Source organism: Grus americana, chromosome 2 (assembly GCF_028858705.1).
Source record: "Grus americana isolate bGruAme1 chromosome 2, bGruAme1.mat, whole genome shotgun sequence".
Lineage (NCBI taxonomy): Eukaryota > Metazoa > Chordata > Aves > Gruiformes > Gruidae > Grus > Grus americana.
This window is the reverse complement of record NC_072853.1, coordinates 117,519,949-117,536,538: the sequence shown is the minus strand read 5'-3', so window position 1 is coordinate 117,536,538 and position 16,590 is coordinate 117,519,949. Positions and strand designations below refer to the sequence as shown.

Here is a 16,590-nt window from a genome sequence, read left to right as displayed (position 1 = left end):
GAATGCCTTCCTGAGGAGCACGGCAGAGCTCGCCATCTTCATCCCCCGTGGAGCCAGGGGCAGCAGCCATAAGAAAGGGGAGGGCGCAGAGATGTTGCAAGGGGTCCCGGTGCTTTGGAGCACCCACTGGTGTCCCGCCAGACACCCACGGGAAGGATTCTTGCCCCCAAGGTGGATCAGGCCGGGGGCACTTGGCCACTCTGGGAAGCCCCTGAGATGGCTCCAGGCTGAGGGAGAACAGGGCTTGGGCATCTCTCTCCCGGGAGGCGTGACCAGCCTGCCTGTGGGAGGAGGAGGAGGCCGGTCTTGCTCACATGCTCAGGGAATAGCCGATCGCCAGCGCCGCTGGGGTCAGGAAGGAATTTTCCCCCGGGGCAGATTGGCACTGGTCCCCGGGGGTTTTTTGCCTTCCTCTGCAGCACTGAGCACGACCACTTGTTGTCAGGGCTCCTCCGCTCCATTTTGGCTCGGTCACTGCCTGCTGCTCATGCACCACGAAGATGGCCTCTCGTGCCCTGCAGCTGGGGGGAGGAAGGCTTTTTTTCCACCCCGGTGGGCTAGCAGGTGTCCCCGGGGGTTTTTTGCCTTCCTCTGTGGCTTTGAGCGCTGGCCCCTTGCCAGGCCTGCTTTGGGCCATTTTGGCCAGGTGCCTGCTGCTCATGCTCCACGAAGGTGGCCCTCGTGCCCCACATCTGGGGGGAGGAAGCTTGCTAGACTCCCAGGGCGGGCCCCAGGGGAGGTCCCCGGGGCTTGCTTCTAGTCCTCCGTAGCATTGAGCACAACCCCTTGGCGGGGCTCCTCTGGCCCCTTTCGGCTAGGGTCTTGCCTGCTGTTCTTGCACCACTATAAACTAGGTGTGAGACTGTTCCATTACCAAAAAAGAGAGAAAAATCACATTCTTCAATCTTGTTTTCTCTAGAAAGAGCCTTCTTTTTTGCATCAGTCACTTACCTGCTTTCCTCTTTCTGGCAAAGGTTATTTTTTGGGTGTTTTTCTGTATCAGTTACATATTTTCAGCACTGTTGTATCATCTGTGGGTTGACCCACTGCCTGCCTCTGATTTGAAGGAGGCTGGGTTCAGTTAGCACCCCTTCTTTAGGCTCCAGGCGGTCCCATTGTTTGGGTTATTCTATATGGCAGGCCGCAGGAAGGATGTGTGGTCAAAATAAAGTATGTCCTATGAAGGAATGATGTTTACAGACCAGCACATTCATTCTCTGCAGCGCCTGGGTGAAGGACATTCACTAGGAAGATAAACAGCCCATAATTCATGGTATTGCAAGAAATTCTATGGGCAAACTTGCCCAGAGAGGTTGAGTTCATAGCAACCGTGCTGGATACTAACTGTGCCGTTAACTCCTCGTCACAAGAGACCCGCGAGCGAGACAGAAATCGGTATTCCCCCATGCAGTCTCAACAGCACACAGCTCTCCACAAGATGCAGGGGATTTGCAACTTTCTGTAGCTCTCTGACTTTCCTTTGCCAGACTTCAAGCGATGTTTTTTCAGGCTAAACTGAGGATTGCATCAGCCTGCTTCCTGGCTACACTTGCGCATTGTATTAAGGCTTGTGAATATCTGCCCTGAAACAGAGTCAGAAAAATAAAATAAAATCCTTTTACCACTTGAAACCTTTGTGATGTGTCCTTGAAAGTGGGTTTGGAGCTGAAAAAACCCTGGCATTTCAGGAAAATAACAGTCTCATCTTTGCTCAACTCATCATGAGTGTAGGAGAATACAATAGAACAAAACAGTTGGAAGGGACCTACAACGACCATCTAGTCCAACTGCCTGACCACTTCAGGCCTGACCAAAAGTTAAAGCATGGCATTAACGGCATTGTCCAAATAAATGCCTCTTAAACACTGGACAGCCGTGGGGCATCAGCCACCGCTCCAGGAAGCCTCTGCCAGGGTTTGACCACCCTCTTGGTAAAGAAATGCTTCCTCGTGGCAAGTGCAAACCTGCCCTGACAGACGCAGCTCGGAGCCATTCCCTCGCACCCTGGCGCTGGGTCCCAGGTAGAAGAGCTCAGCACCTCCCACTCCTCTTCCCCCTCCTCAGGAAGCTGTAGAGGGCAGTGAGGTCGCCCCTCAGCCTCCTTCTCTCCAAACTAGACAAACTCAGACACCTCAGCCACTCCTCAGAGGACAAGCCTGCCAGCCCTTTCACCAGCTTTGGTGCCCTCCTCTGGAGGTATTCAAGCACCTTCACATCCTTCTTAAGTTGTAGGGCCCAGAACCGCACACAATACTCAAGGTGAGGCTGCGCCAGTGCTACAGTGGGAAAAATCACCTCTTTTGACCAGCTGGTAATGTTGTGTTTGATGCACCCCAGGATGCAGTTTGCCATTTTGGCTGCCAGGGCACACTGCTGACTGACATTGAGCCTGCTATCCACCAACACCCCCAGACCCTTTTCTGCAGGGCTGCTCTCCAGCCACTCCTCTCCTAATTTATACTTGTATCCGGCATTACTCCATCCCAGGTGCAGAATCTGGCTTTTGTTCTTGTTAAATGTCATGCCACTGATGATTGCCCATTGTTCCAATCTATCCAGATCCCTCTGCAAGGCCTCACATCCCTCAAGAAACTCCACAGCACCTCCCAGTTTAGTATCATCATCAACTTGCTAATGGTGCATTCAACTCCTGCACTGAGATCACTGATAAAAATATTGAACAGCACTGGCCCTAGGATTGAGCCCTGAGGAACACTGCTGCTGACCAGTCACTGCAAGCCTTTGAGCCCTGCCATCCAGTTCTTCACCAGCGCACCCCATACCTGCTCATCCTACAGTTGGACAACTTGTCCAGAAGGCAAAAGCCTTAGTAAAATGCTGAAAAACTACATCCACTGCCTTCCCTTCATCCACTAGGCAGGTCAAAGAACAGAATTCAAAAGCTTACTGAAATGTCAAAATGCTTAAGAGGGAAATAAAAAAAATCTTATATAAGAATCCACATTAGTATATTTGTGATATACTTTCTCCTCACTCCTCCTGACTTCACGAGAAGTAAGATTTTAACTTTTTTTTTTTTCTTAACTGCATACATTCACTTTTACTCAACTCCTACCACTAAAATATTTACTTACGTTTTCTATACAGGCCTATTAAAAGTCATAGGCAGTGGATTTTTTTTTCCCCTGGAAAGAAGCAAAGTTTGTATCTATTTAACTTAAATAAATGTTGAAATAAGAAGACAAAACACACACTTATTTATGGCCATAAGTCAGGCTTCCAAACAGAATTAAATTCAAAAACTTATTCTAGAGAACCAGAGATTTTATTGTTATTAATAGTATTAACTAGTATACTAAGTGAAAAGCAATGGAGTCGTGGTGGGTTGACCCTGACTGGGGGCCAGGTGCCCACCAGAGCCGCTCTATCACTCCCCTCATTCACTAAACAGGGGAGAAAAAAGTATAATGAAAAGCTTATGGGTCGAGATAAGGACAGGGAGAAATCACTCACTAATTATCATCACGAGCAAAACAGGCTGAACTTAGAGAGGAAATTAATCTAATTTATTACTAAGCAAAACAGAGTAATGAGAAATAAAATCAAATCTTAAAACCCCTCCCCCCACCCCTCCCATCTTCCCAGGCTCAACTTCACTCCCAGCTTCAACCTCTGCGCCCCCTCCCCCCGGCAGCACAGGGGGGATGGGGAATGGGGGTTATGGTCAGTTCATCACACAGTGTTTCTGCCGCTTCTTCATCCTCAGGGGGAGGACTCCTCTCATCATTCCCCTGCTCCAACATGGAGTCCCTCTCACGGGAGACAGTCCTTCACCAACTGCTCCAACATGAGTCTCTCCCACAGGGTGCAGACCTTCAGGAGCAGACTGCTCCAGCGTGGGTCCCCCACGGGGTCACAAGTCCTGCCAGCAAACCTGCTCCGGCACAGGCTCCTCTCTCCACGGGTCCACAGGTCCTGCCAGGAGCTTGCTCCAGCATGGGCTTCCCATGGGCCGCAGCCTCCTTCAGGTGCCTCCACCTGCTCCAGTGTGGGGTCCTCCACGGGCTGCAGGTGGAATCTCTACACCCCCTCATCCTTCCTCCATGGGCTGCAGGGGGACAGCCTGCTTCACCATGGTCTTCACCACGGGCTGCAGGGGGATCTCTGCTCTGGCACCTGGAGCTCCTCCTGTCCCTCCTTCTTCACTGACCTTGGTGTCTGCAAAGTTTCTTGCATCTTCTCACTCCTCTCTCCGGCTGCAAAAGCTCTAACTGGTTTTTTCCCCTTCTTAAATATGTTATCACAGAGGCACCGATTGACTCGGCCTTGGCCAGCGGGGGGTCCGTCTTGGAGCCGGCTGGCATTGGCTCTATCAGATGCAGGGGAAGCTTCTAGCAGCTTCTCACAGAAGCCACCCCTGTAGACCCCCCCCCCCCCGGCTACCAAAACCTTGCCATGCAAACCCAACACTTGAGTTTAATACAAGTAGCAAGATTAGGACTGCAATCCTTCCCTGCCCTCAAAGTCTAATGAAGACTTAAGTAATACATGGTGAGAGGTAACCCATGATTTTTACATTATTTACAATTAACACCATTATTTTCACTCATAGTGACAGAAGCAGATGGCACACACATTGCACATGTCAGTTTTACATATATTTTAGAGATGCAAGATCAGAATAGTACTTCTCTTTTCTATCATTATACTACCCCTACTGTTCCATTCTATTGTACCTGTTTTAAATTAATTTTGTTTGTTATGTTAATGTATCACACATGAGCACCAGCACATATTACTTTTTTCTTTCCAAGGAAAAAAAACCCACACAGCACAATTTAACTAAGAAAAGATAACAGAAGTGATTAAAAAAAAAAAAGAGGTTTTCTCAAAGGGCTATGAACAGCTCAGGAAAATCAAAAGTGAAAGCTTCACATAGAGGCCATTTTAGGAAAAGACAACACTGACAGTTTAAAATATCAGAAAAAAACATATTTGCATAAAGTAATACTGTGTCATGATTGCTGCTGAAACTTACTGAAAGCCTAGAATACTTTTTACATATGTGTCTAACAACACTAAATACTGCCCAAGAATTCCCACGATGAATAGCTTTTCTGTGAAGGTTAAAAAGGAAAAAAAAAAGACTTTTTTTTCAATGAGGAAAATAGGATGACATGTCTAATACAGCAGCCAAGATGCTTAAGTACTGTGAAAACTACAAGGTTTTCAGTACTAAAGTCTTTCCTGATGAGAAAGCTGACATAGACAGTAGTAATATTCATTCATAACAAAGCAAAAAACCAAAGCGCTTCCACAGCAAAAAGTTTCTTCATGCAGAGATAAATAAAACATGCCAACATCTTGGGCAGAATATACAATTAACCATAAACACTGCTTTGGTACACCACATCTACAAAGTCTAATAAACTGAGAATATCTGGTACAAACCTGTATTAACCTGCAAGAGTATTAGCAGAATTCTCTCAATGTGTTTTCCAACACTCCCAGCATAAACCCAGATTAAGAGCCAACACAGATAAAACCAAACTTCTCTGAAGATGAGGTAATGCTGACTGTAAATTAGGGGGGAAAAAAAATCCCAAAGAGCTGAAGAATGTCTCCATACCTGGACACATTTTTTATATCATTCTCTACTATAAATGAGCCAAAAACATTCTGCTGATACACTCTCTCCTCCTTCTGTCCACATAACTGAAATAACTAATTTTCATGAAACCCGCTTGTAGTGAACACATTACTAGTGACCTCCTGACAGTCATTGCTCCCTTTCCTGAAGGGCACTTAAATCCTTTCCAAGCTGCACTCATTCTGACTCTAGCTGTAATACATCGTTGCCTCAGAAGCATTATAAGGTTTCAATGCCTTTAAAAATACTTCTCCATTTGTCCGAAGTAATATTCTGTTCAAAACAAATGTTCCTTAGTAAACATGAGGGAATATTTAAAAAAACTAAACAGAGCATATATTTGCGGAAATACACTGTCTTAATTTCAAAGCTTATTCAGTTTCTTGATACTATAGCCTGCTTGTGAAAGTAGAGAATTTGGAAATGGAAATATCCCCAGATGCACTTCCATCTTGCAAATTTGGGGTTTAGCAAAATAAGAACCAGTATTATAAAGCCCTTGAATTTCACTACCACAAAATGTTAGTCTAGAGACTGGTCAACTAAAGTCTACGACCTCCTGCACATTGACATGAACAGTGTAAGCAGAATAAAAAGACAAATTCATACGAAATCTGGCCAACATGAAGCACACGCACAGCTATAGCAAATGAAGAGAATAAAAACTCTAATTTGTGTAACCACAAAATCACAGAAATGTAGGTTGGAAGGGATCTTTGGAGGTGATCTAGTCCAAGCTCCTCCCGAAAGCAGGACCAGCGCTGGATTTGACCACTGCTAACACTTGATCAGTTGAGGTCAAGTCTTGAAAACCTCTAACAGTTTCTCTGGGTAACATGTTGTGGTACTGCACTAACTCCTACAGAGAGTTTTCCTACGGTTCAACCCAAGCCTCCCAAGCTGCCCCTTGATGAGTTTGGCTCCATCAGTCACTGCTTTCAGACTCAAGCTCAGCCAAAATTCAGGCATGAAAGGAAGTCATTAAAAAAAAAAAAAGCTTGCTAAAGCAAAAATCAACTTGCAGTTATTTTAAGGCAATTCCAGCCTTTCCTGAACTTTCAGTTTCAGAAAACTAGCTAAGACTCATTGGGAGACCTTATTGGCATAACTCTGATACTCAACAATACTCAGAGGTTTATAGGACCACCTGAAGACACCTACCCTACACATAGTAGTAGCCTTTATAGTCATGAGAAGTTGCCTAATGAGTGATGCATCATGTAGTTTATAACCCTGCTTACTCCTTGACATGTTAGAAGCATCTGAATCTTGAATCAGATGAAACAAAAATATTTTATGCTATTCAAATTTTATTCAAATTGACACAACTTATCTGTTTCCCTATTAATTACTTCACAGCACATTTGGGAATTTTAAGACTACTCTGCATCCTTTCTCTACAGATGTTCTTATTCCATTAAAGCACAAAGTCCGCAGAAACACTTTGTTTTCATATCATCTAGTTTTAAAATAGGGAGGCAGAAATTTTTAAACTGTATAAATAGGTACACCATGGAACTGGACATGCCTATTCAAAACTAAAATCTACTGAATAATACAGGACTACAAAATAACCAAATACAAGCTAAAAGAACAGCAGTTAACATTTGGAAAGGATACTAAAATAGGAAAGATATGTCATTTTCATTGACATGTGACATTCCAGTTAACATTCAGGTCACATTATATCATCAAAAGGTGCAAACATAGAACCACCACTTACAGAATTAAAAGCAATTGCTTCAAATCAATATTAAATGAGTTGTGTCTGAGGAGCCAGCACAACTTAAAACTCATGGCTGTACACCGTACCAAGAGGCCCAGGCTCCCAATAGTGAGACTGATTAGTATGAACCAATGTGAAAGTACTAAAGACCACCTGAAGAAGCCTCACACTAAAAAAATGGTACTACAGATACCAATTCCAATAACTGTTCAGTCCAAGGAAAGTTTTCCCTCAACCAAGAAGTCTGTCCTTTGTTGTTCCTGACTTGCACAGGTTTGTATTTCCTTTACCTTTCATTTGTCTACCATGGCTCCCTTCCTCTCCAGTTTTATTCTCATGAAATTCCTGCAAACTACTGAAGCACACCTTCCTACTCTGTAGGATATGGTTAATCAGCTCCACAATGCCTACTCCAATGCTCACTCCCAACAGAGATTTCATCTAGTTACACAGTTAAAGAAATACCTTATCTTACAGTCTGTCCTCTAGACTGAGTTCCTAGCTAGTTATTTACTGAAAAGAAAGAAAAAGAAAAAAGGCATTTAGATAGTGTTGCATTTGACAGGCACTAGATACTTTAATCAAAACAGGACTGAAAAATTCAACTTGCTGCACACCCACAAAATTCCCCAAACATAAGCACAAGATACTGCGTGTAACTTTTTGGCAATACTCTAGATTTCAATTAAGCAACACAGCAGGAACAACAAGGTACAAATATGCAACACATTTAAAGACCGGGAAGACTTCCCGTCAGAGGGGCAGGGCAAGACTTACCAGCACACAAGAGAAAACTTACAAAGAGTATGGCTTCAGTTGAGTGTTCAAAGCTAGAGTAGCTCTGCTTGACCCTGAAGTAGCAGCTCTTACTCATCCCTCAGGCTAAAAGAACATTTCTCATCCAATATGCAAGAGGAATACAAGCTGCACTCAAGTATATTTTGTGTATGGCATACAAATTACTCATATTTAAAATGCACATCTGGCTTCATACTGATGAGCTCTGAAATAACTTATCACCAAGATTTTGAAAGATATGCCACCAAGCAGATGGCTAGATGTCAGACAAAAACAAAGCAAGCACAGCAATTAAACTTGCCTTGGTTAGAAAGCGAATGGAAACACAAGTATTTGTGATTCTGCTAGCAAATGAATGTTATTTTGTTTTTTCTACTTCCTACTATTTCTTTCACATGGGGTTTAAGTTTTATTGTCTACAAAATGATTACACAACTTAAGTCTAAACTCATGCTATTTACTTCTTACTGAGTAAGAACTGTATTTGAAAAATATTTAGATAACTTCTGTGTAAAAAAACCCCCACAACCTACCAGGTTTTCTTTTTAAGTTTCCTTGAGAAAGACGTTTCCCCAATTTTCTGTGACCTAACAAAAGTAACAGTGCAGTTGCACACATCCCACATTCACACTGAACAATATTTTTCTCAGGACGCTGGAAGAAGGTGCTAAAGAGTGCAGGACACAGCTTGCAAGTTAAAAGGAGAAAGAAAAAAAGTCAGTCTTTTGGGTCAGTAGGACATCTGAGGGAACGGCAACATCATCTTCTCCCATCCCAAGAGTGAGACTCAGAGATTCAGAAAGTCAAATCAAAGTGCTTCAACCTTGGACTAATTTTTCCCTGTAGCTGAAGAAGCCCTGCTACTGAGCAGTGTCCTGCAGAACTCTGCTGTCCTTCACTCCACCTCTTGCCCTACAAGAGCTGAGAAAATGGCAGAATAAACAGCTTGTAAATTTGGTATTAGCGCTGCCTTACTTTTATCTCCACTGCCACTTTCCCCTCTGGGTTCCTTCTTAACAGCACATCCCAAACTTTTTACTTCTAAAATGAGCAAGTATGACTTTGTGCCTGAGTATGAGTATGCTCAAACCAGACATGGGAAACAGTACGTGAAAGAACAGTTCTTCAGAGTTAAATTGAAGTGACTTTGAAAAGACACCTCATGCTGAATTCATGACACACTTGAAAACACATTTGCCAGAACTCAAAAATGTGTGGACTTCAGCTTTTGTTTAATCAAGAGTGATCTTAAATACACAACTATACTCTATTTTAAGAAAAAAACTAACATATAAAAAGGATGCACCATAACACGTTCCGAAGGTGTGTCATCTGCACGCAAGATATTTAACCACTGCAAACTAAAAAAACTAAGGTGTGTTAATTTTGTCACTGTTATGTCCTTAGAACATACAAAAGACAAGTACCTCAGTTACAAAACTGATGCCATATCATCCTATTTGAAGCTAATATATTACGATTGATAGTATTCACTTATTTAATTACAAAAAATAAGTTATTATTTACTTAAAACTAAAACATCACCTCTTTTTTGGTTTAGAGGTTCGAGACTAGTCTTGCCAAAGACCTGAAACCATGTCAGGATTTTAAGGTTAAATGCAATCAGCTCCCTGCAGCTATATTAACATATGTATACAGTATTTTCTTATAGCTCCATGCAAGAAAAAAATAAAAAAAAAGAAAAAAGAAACCACTGACTTCTTGCAAAAGCAGAGAGGGAGGAGAAGTGGGCATAAAGGTGAAGTGGTACAAAGATAGAGAAAAGACAAAAAACCTCTGCCAAATCTGGTTTTAACTCTTTATCACATCTATTACCCACTCTCTGAAGCGGACTTTGCAGTCCACCCAACGTGAGCTCACAGAAGTAAAGATTTCACTGCAGATTTTACTCCAATTAGCATCAAATACTAAACAACAAGGGCTTATAATCCATTCAGTTTCCCAGAGTTAAAACAACCATAGGCCAAATAAACCTTCTGGGTATCAAAAGCATATGTATTTTATCATGTCAGCATTTCTCTAAATACAAAATACAATTCTTTAAAGAGACCAAACACCTCACTGATTGTCTCAAACATCAAGCATGATACTGGTTTATTACACAGGATATTCATATACATTTGTTTGGTTTTTTTCTCCAAGTCAACAACATATGCCCCAGGGCTGCTAGCCAGATACTACTTGGACAAGAAAAGCTCTTTTGCTAGCACAGAATTGCAGGACTCTTCCCAAAATATGTCAGTCATTTTATGTATTAGTGGGAAACACTCAGGATTCTGTCACGCCCTCAAAAACTATTTAACAAAATGGTGTGAAAGTTTTCTCCAGGCAAACTCAAGCCTTGGAAATTCTTCAGAGCTCTTAACAAATACAGTATTTTAAGAAACTAACATCCACTTTGGAATACAAGACAAACTTTTCTAAGATTTTTCACTCTTAACTCCTATTTTACAGCTCTTGAAGATGCTTCAAAACGAAAGTGTCAGGTTTTACATATTACCTCCATTTTTCTCCTTACAAGTCTTAAAGGATATTGTACAGAAATAATTACCTAGTCCAAGTAGCAGCAAATTCTAGGAAAGATCTACATCTGAATGTTCAGCATAAAACATTTCTTCTAACACATCTCCACATAATTCATCTAGTTTTTCTGTCAGTGTTAGACAGAAATTAACTCCCGATGTCTGAAGTAATGCTGTTTCAGGGCTTCAGCTAATGACTAAGTAGCCTATCTTAACATGAAAAGTGTGATGTCATCACAAGATACTGGTTTGGTTCTTTACTAAGATTTTTTTTTTCCAACCTTTCACTTTTAATCTTATTTCTAGTTGATTTAACACAGCAAGTCACAAAGGTAATGTACAAGTTGTGTTTTGATACAATCACTAAGGATTTTAAATTAAGAACATATTTTTAGTAGATATAGTTAAATTAGAGAAGATTTAACAAGCAACACATCTGTGATCTTTAAAGTGACTCAGCTAAGTTGCTGGATGCTGCTGGCTAACCATGCAAAATCAGTTTCTGCTGTCAGAAGTGTGATTTAACATTACCACGTCATCAACCTCTTCTGCAAAACATTGATAATATTGTGCTTGCTGACTGAATTCACTGAATGAAATCCATTAATCCTGCTTACTAGAAATTACGTTTAGCCCTGTAAAATATTTCAACAAGTACAGTTATTAAAACACATGCTTAACTAGGATGGTCTGACAAAGTTGAAAATAGTAAAGTCTAAATACATTCTTTCACATGAATGAAGGCCTAGAGCAATCGTGCTAAATTTATTTTGAAAAGCTCATGGCTAAACACTTGAGAATTTATGAAAGTTAGAATGCATCATGTCAAGAAAACTGTATTCTAGCCCAAATGAACCAAAAAGAAAACCAAATCCATCTGAACTAAGAGTTTAGTAATTCAAAAATTTCAGTATCATTAAAAAGGTCAAATATTTCTTTCTTGACATACCAAGTCTATAAAGAACAACATTAATCCTGAAAAAGTCTAACATGCAAATAACAGAAAAATACTTAATAGTTAAGGATCTGTAACAAGAGGACCGCTGGTGCATTTCACCCAAAGTATCTGGCCCTGAACACTACCAACAAACAAACAAAAACCCAATCACTCTGCATCTGGCCTACTTAAAACTGTGTAAGCTGATGAAAAACATCTACTAAAAATAATAACCCTATTGGCTTATAAATAGAAATGAGCCTGCTTGCAATGCTAGATTGACTAACAATCCCCCAAAACACCCGGATTTCCAGAACAAAATGTCAGCTCTCATTAGCAATTAATGCTCAACACAATCCTACATCGCGTTATAAATGCCAAGGTGACAAACATACATAATAAAACGTACTAGCAACACTGTGTGGAAATACTGTGATGGTCTTATACCTCTAAGCACTCTAACATGATTTAAAAAAACAAACACAACACTCTTTCTTCAAGTTTAGTATTTGTGGTGAATACTTTCCATGTTAAAGTCAATCACTGAATCCACTTAACCCGACTACAGCGACACTGGGAATTGACTCAAAGCTAGCACTTCATCAACGACTAACTTTAACTACTAGTGCAGATCAAACTGCTATAAGCTTAACCAGTTCGCTCTGCAGACCCACCAGTGTAACCCTTAAGATATACGCAAAACGTTACATTCCAAGAATGAATGACCCACTTTTAATTGAGATGCTAAAATTGCTAAGTGTCTCCAAAGTTGCCTAAATTCAGTCCGACGCTAAAATTGGAAACCAGAGGTTCGCACGCTCCAGTTTGTCCACACCGTTATCAAGAAGACAAGCAGATTACTGTACTTCCCTAAAGATGTATTTGCTCCATTAGGATCTCAGAAAGAGAGGGGAAAACAATCCTCCTCCAGCCTTCAGGTACGCCGGCAGAAAGAGAGGTGCCGACCGTGGGAGGAGCAGCACACGCAGCTCCGCCGCTCAGCACCCCCCGGGCCCCGGCAGGCACATCCCCTTCCCGCTGAGGGGACTCCCGCCCCGCACGGCTGCCTCCCGGCACGTGATCTCCTCCTCCTCTTCTCCCCTCCAAGCGCCGTTACTCTCGCCTCGCTCCAGCAAGACAGCGGGCGTCCTATCGGGGGGACAAAGCCGCCCTGACAGAGCGGGCGGCCCGCCGCCCCTCCCGCCCCCTCCCCAGGGAGAGCGGCGGCACCGGCGCGGGACGCAGGGCTGGGCCCCAACGGCGGCGGCGCAGCGAGCTGCCCCCCCGCCCGCACGGGCTGCCCTCGCGCCGCTCCCCTCAGCCGCGGCCTCCTCGCCGGGGCGGCCGGCTCTCACCAGAGGCGCAACCAGGCCGCCCCTGCGCCAGCAACGCGCCCCACATCCCTCTCGACGCTCTCCCTCCCCTCGCCCCTTCCCTTCGCTCCCCGCTGCCAGGCGGCGACGCTTACCCGAGACGCTCCGCTCCGGCCCAACGGCGAGGGCCCGCACCGCGGCTGGGCACCGCCGCAGGCCCCGGGGACTGGCGGGGCGGGGCTTGGCACCGGAGGGGGCGGGGTTTGACACCGGAGGGGGCGGGGACTATCTCGGGGGCGGGGCTTAGCCCACGGCCCCCTCGGTGGCGCGGCAGCGCGTGGTTTTGATCTTAATTAAGGGCGAGGGACGCGCCGCGGTGTCTCCGGGACGGCCCCGGTACTGCCCCGCCGCTGTCGCTGCCTGCCCGTGGTGCCAGGGCTCGGGGAAAAGCGGCGCTGGCAGCTGAGGCCGGGCAGGGTGCGGACGGCCCACGCGTGGCCGTGTGCCCCGCGGTGGGAGCTCTTCTCTTTTAAATGTGAACACCCCCAAATTGTAATGAAACAATCACAGCGGGCAGGAACACTCATTATCTGTCGGTGGCCTAAATTCTGCTTACGCTCCTGTGTCTTGCAGCAGAGTCCTTGTGTTTACTGCGATTAGCAGCAGGAAATCCAACTGTGGTCGGCATCGTTGTGAAAATACAGCAGAAACTCAACCCGTCAGCCGCTGAAGAAAACCATCCTTTCGTTTGAGGAACCATGGTCTCCGTCCTTATTGAAGCCCAACGCTTGTCAAATACTTACGTACGTCATAAGGTTTGTCTTGCAGTTCAATGTTGCAGGCTAGTTCTACAATACATCAAAGAATAAATGTAGAGCGATTATCTGCTCTGCTGTACAGCTCAAGCCATATAGAGAAAAGAAGAGCAAAATAACATTAATCACAGCTATTGCATTACAGCAGGGGAACGGAGGAGAAGGAATCAAAGGAGAGGTCTAGGACAAAAAGCTGCAACCATCCAGCTAGTGGTCACCCACCCCACCCTGCCCATCTCTGCAGGATGCCACGCATCTTCAGGGAGATCGGTGCACAGCAGCCGTGGCAAGGCGATGCTGACTGCTGGGGTGCTCAACCTGGAGTTAGAATACAGCTGTAAACAAGTACCCTAAGCATTTAATAAACCCATTATGGTTAATGATAGCCAAGGTGAGTTGCTTCTCCCTTGTTTCACAAACCCAGATAATAATAAATAATAAAATACCCTGTCCACTACTGCCTCTCATTAGTAGGAAGGGAGAGGAATTTCTTCAGCTGTGAGGAAAATCTTGCAAGATCTCTTTTTTTGCTAATACTTTTTTCTAAAGCAATGTCAGTAAACATACAATCACTTTATGCACTTCTATGCTTTTTACCCATAGAATTATAGAACCATTTAGGTTATAAAAGACCTTTAAGATCATCAAGTCCAACCGCTAAGCTAGCACTGCCAAGTCCACCACTAAACCATGTCCCGAAGCTCCATGTCTACATGTCTTTTAAATACCTCCAGGGATGGTGACTCAACCACTTCCCTGGGCAGCTTGTTCCAGTGCTTGACAAACCTTTTGGTGAAGAAATTTTTCCTAATATCCAATCTAAACCTCCCCTGGTGCAACTTGAGGCCATTTCCCCTCGTCCTATTGCTTGTTACTTGGGAGAAGAGACCAACACCCACCTGGCTACAACCTCCTTTCAGGGAGTTGTAGAGAGCGAGAAGGTCTCCCCTCAGCCTCCTTTTCTCCAGACTAAACAACCCCAGTTCCCTCAGCCACTCCTCGTAAGACTTCTTCTCTAGACCTTTCACGAGCTTTGTTGCCCTTTTTTGGACACACACAATGTTAGTTTGATTATCGTCTTTTTTTCCCTGGAGTTACTGTACTAAAGATCACCTCAGGCTTTCAGACAGGTGCAATAATTTAGGAATTATTGTCACTTTTCATACAAATGCAAAGAGAAAGACTTTTGAATCTCAGTGGCAGCCTGTATTTGAATTACCTGTCTCCAAAATTTTTGATACCAGTGGTTTAACACATTGCAAAACAAAAGCAGCAGCCCTCTGTCACTGCATATATTGAGAAAAAATTATCTTGAAATAGAGTGTGGTTGACATTTAGCTGAACAGATAAAAGCATAATTTGTGAAAACACATGAAAAGCCACTGTTACTCAGGCCCCATGAGTGGTTATCAAACTGTAAAACCCCCCAGTTTTACATCTTGAAAATATAGCCAAGCTCAACAAATGGAGGCAACCTTTCAGCTAGGTAGAGCCTATACAGGCTGTGTGTAAGCATTAACATCATAAGTAAAGCAGAACTCTCAATATTCCTGCACATTCCTGATGGAATAAATTGGTATAAACCAATAAAGAAATATGATAGTTATATCCAGCTGAGTCTCAGGCCTGATAGCCATGCATATTCACAGAACTAGGCAGCTGGCTGGTTAATGGTAAAAAGGAGATCTGGCTGCAAACAAAGGACTAAGTAGAAGGTGATTAGTTTGTAGCTCCAGAATGGCTATTCTATTTTGTAGTTATGCTAGATATAGTATTAGAAGAATAGGAAAAAACTCCACCAAAACCAACAAACTGAAATTCCTGAAAATGTAGAAGTAATGGAAAGTAGCACTGAGATCAATACAGAAAGCTTCTTCTTTAAACTATTCATAACAGCTAGTGCAACTTGTCTCTCTCCTGAAGCTCTTGTCCCGTTGACAGCTCTTCTAGAGTACTGGTGAGAACTGGGAGAGGTTAAGCTATAGAGAAGTGGAGAGCTAGAGATGGGGGTGGTTGGCTTTAAGAGAAATGCATGAGGCAACTATGGAAAGGAGGGGGGAGAGGGATCCTGGATCAGATCTAGGAGAGAAGAGAAATCTCTGCCTTAAGATAACAAATTGATGTCTGAAGACCTGTTGGATTAATGTTTAAGTCTTTTCCTCCTCTCTTCTGCTAGCTTTGTCAAAATACTACCTTACACAATCTCACTGGGGAGAAAACAGTGTTTGTTCTGCTTTTCCTGTTCTTCAGGGTATGTGGAGGTGATCCTGATGGGTGAAGAACTGTTTCAGTTCCTACTGCAAGGAGTCAAAGACCTCACATCTTGCATTAATCAAGGAAATTCAAGTAAGGTTTGCTGAGATGACTTCCCTAAGCTTTACTAAAAATAGTTAGCAATTAAAGTGCTTAGCAAAATATGCTAAGGCTATGTTTTCAAATCTACTGAAATTCTGAGAACCAAAATATGTTCTTGTATATCACACAGTATTATTACTGGATGCCTTAATTTCAGATCATCTTAATGAGGTAAATGGCACCTTAATTTTGGGAGCTGATAACGTTTGCTTTTGGATAAGAAATTGAGAGATTTATGGATTTACATTCAGTAACCACTTGGGTAACTTTGGACAGATTAAATTATGTAGGAGTTGGCTTTGAAAGTCCTCATTTATGAGCAAATTTAGCCAAGTAATCCAGTAAATGCAATGCTGTCCAAAAAGAGGACATTTAGCAGTGCAGACTTGGAAAAAATGAGCTGAGCATGGGCTAATGGGCTAGTTTTAACAGTCTGTGCAGAGGTATTTTCCTAGCCTTCAGTGGATCTGAACGTAGGTAAGGACAGACAAT

The 16,590-nt window shown here is 43.4% G+C and overlaps 1 protein-coding gene across 3 annotated transcripts in view; it reads right to left on the bottom strand.

The window, feature by feature from the left end:
• The window catches only part of STARD3NL (STARD3 N-terminal like), a 33,623-nt gene extending 20,440 nt beyond the window's left edge, over nt 1-13,183 (bottom strand). For all 3 annotated transcript variants that reach the window (XM_054814923.1, XM_054814924.1, XM_054814925.1), the window contains exon 1: nt 13,084-13,183. The gene's annotated coding sequence lies outside the window, so the exon portion shown is untranslated. The remainder of the gene's footprint in view (nt 1-13,083) is intronic.
• Between the last annotated feature and the right edge of the window lie 3,407 nt (nt 13,184-16,590).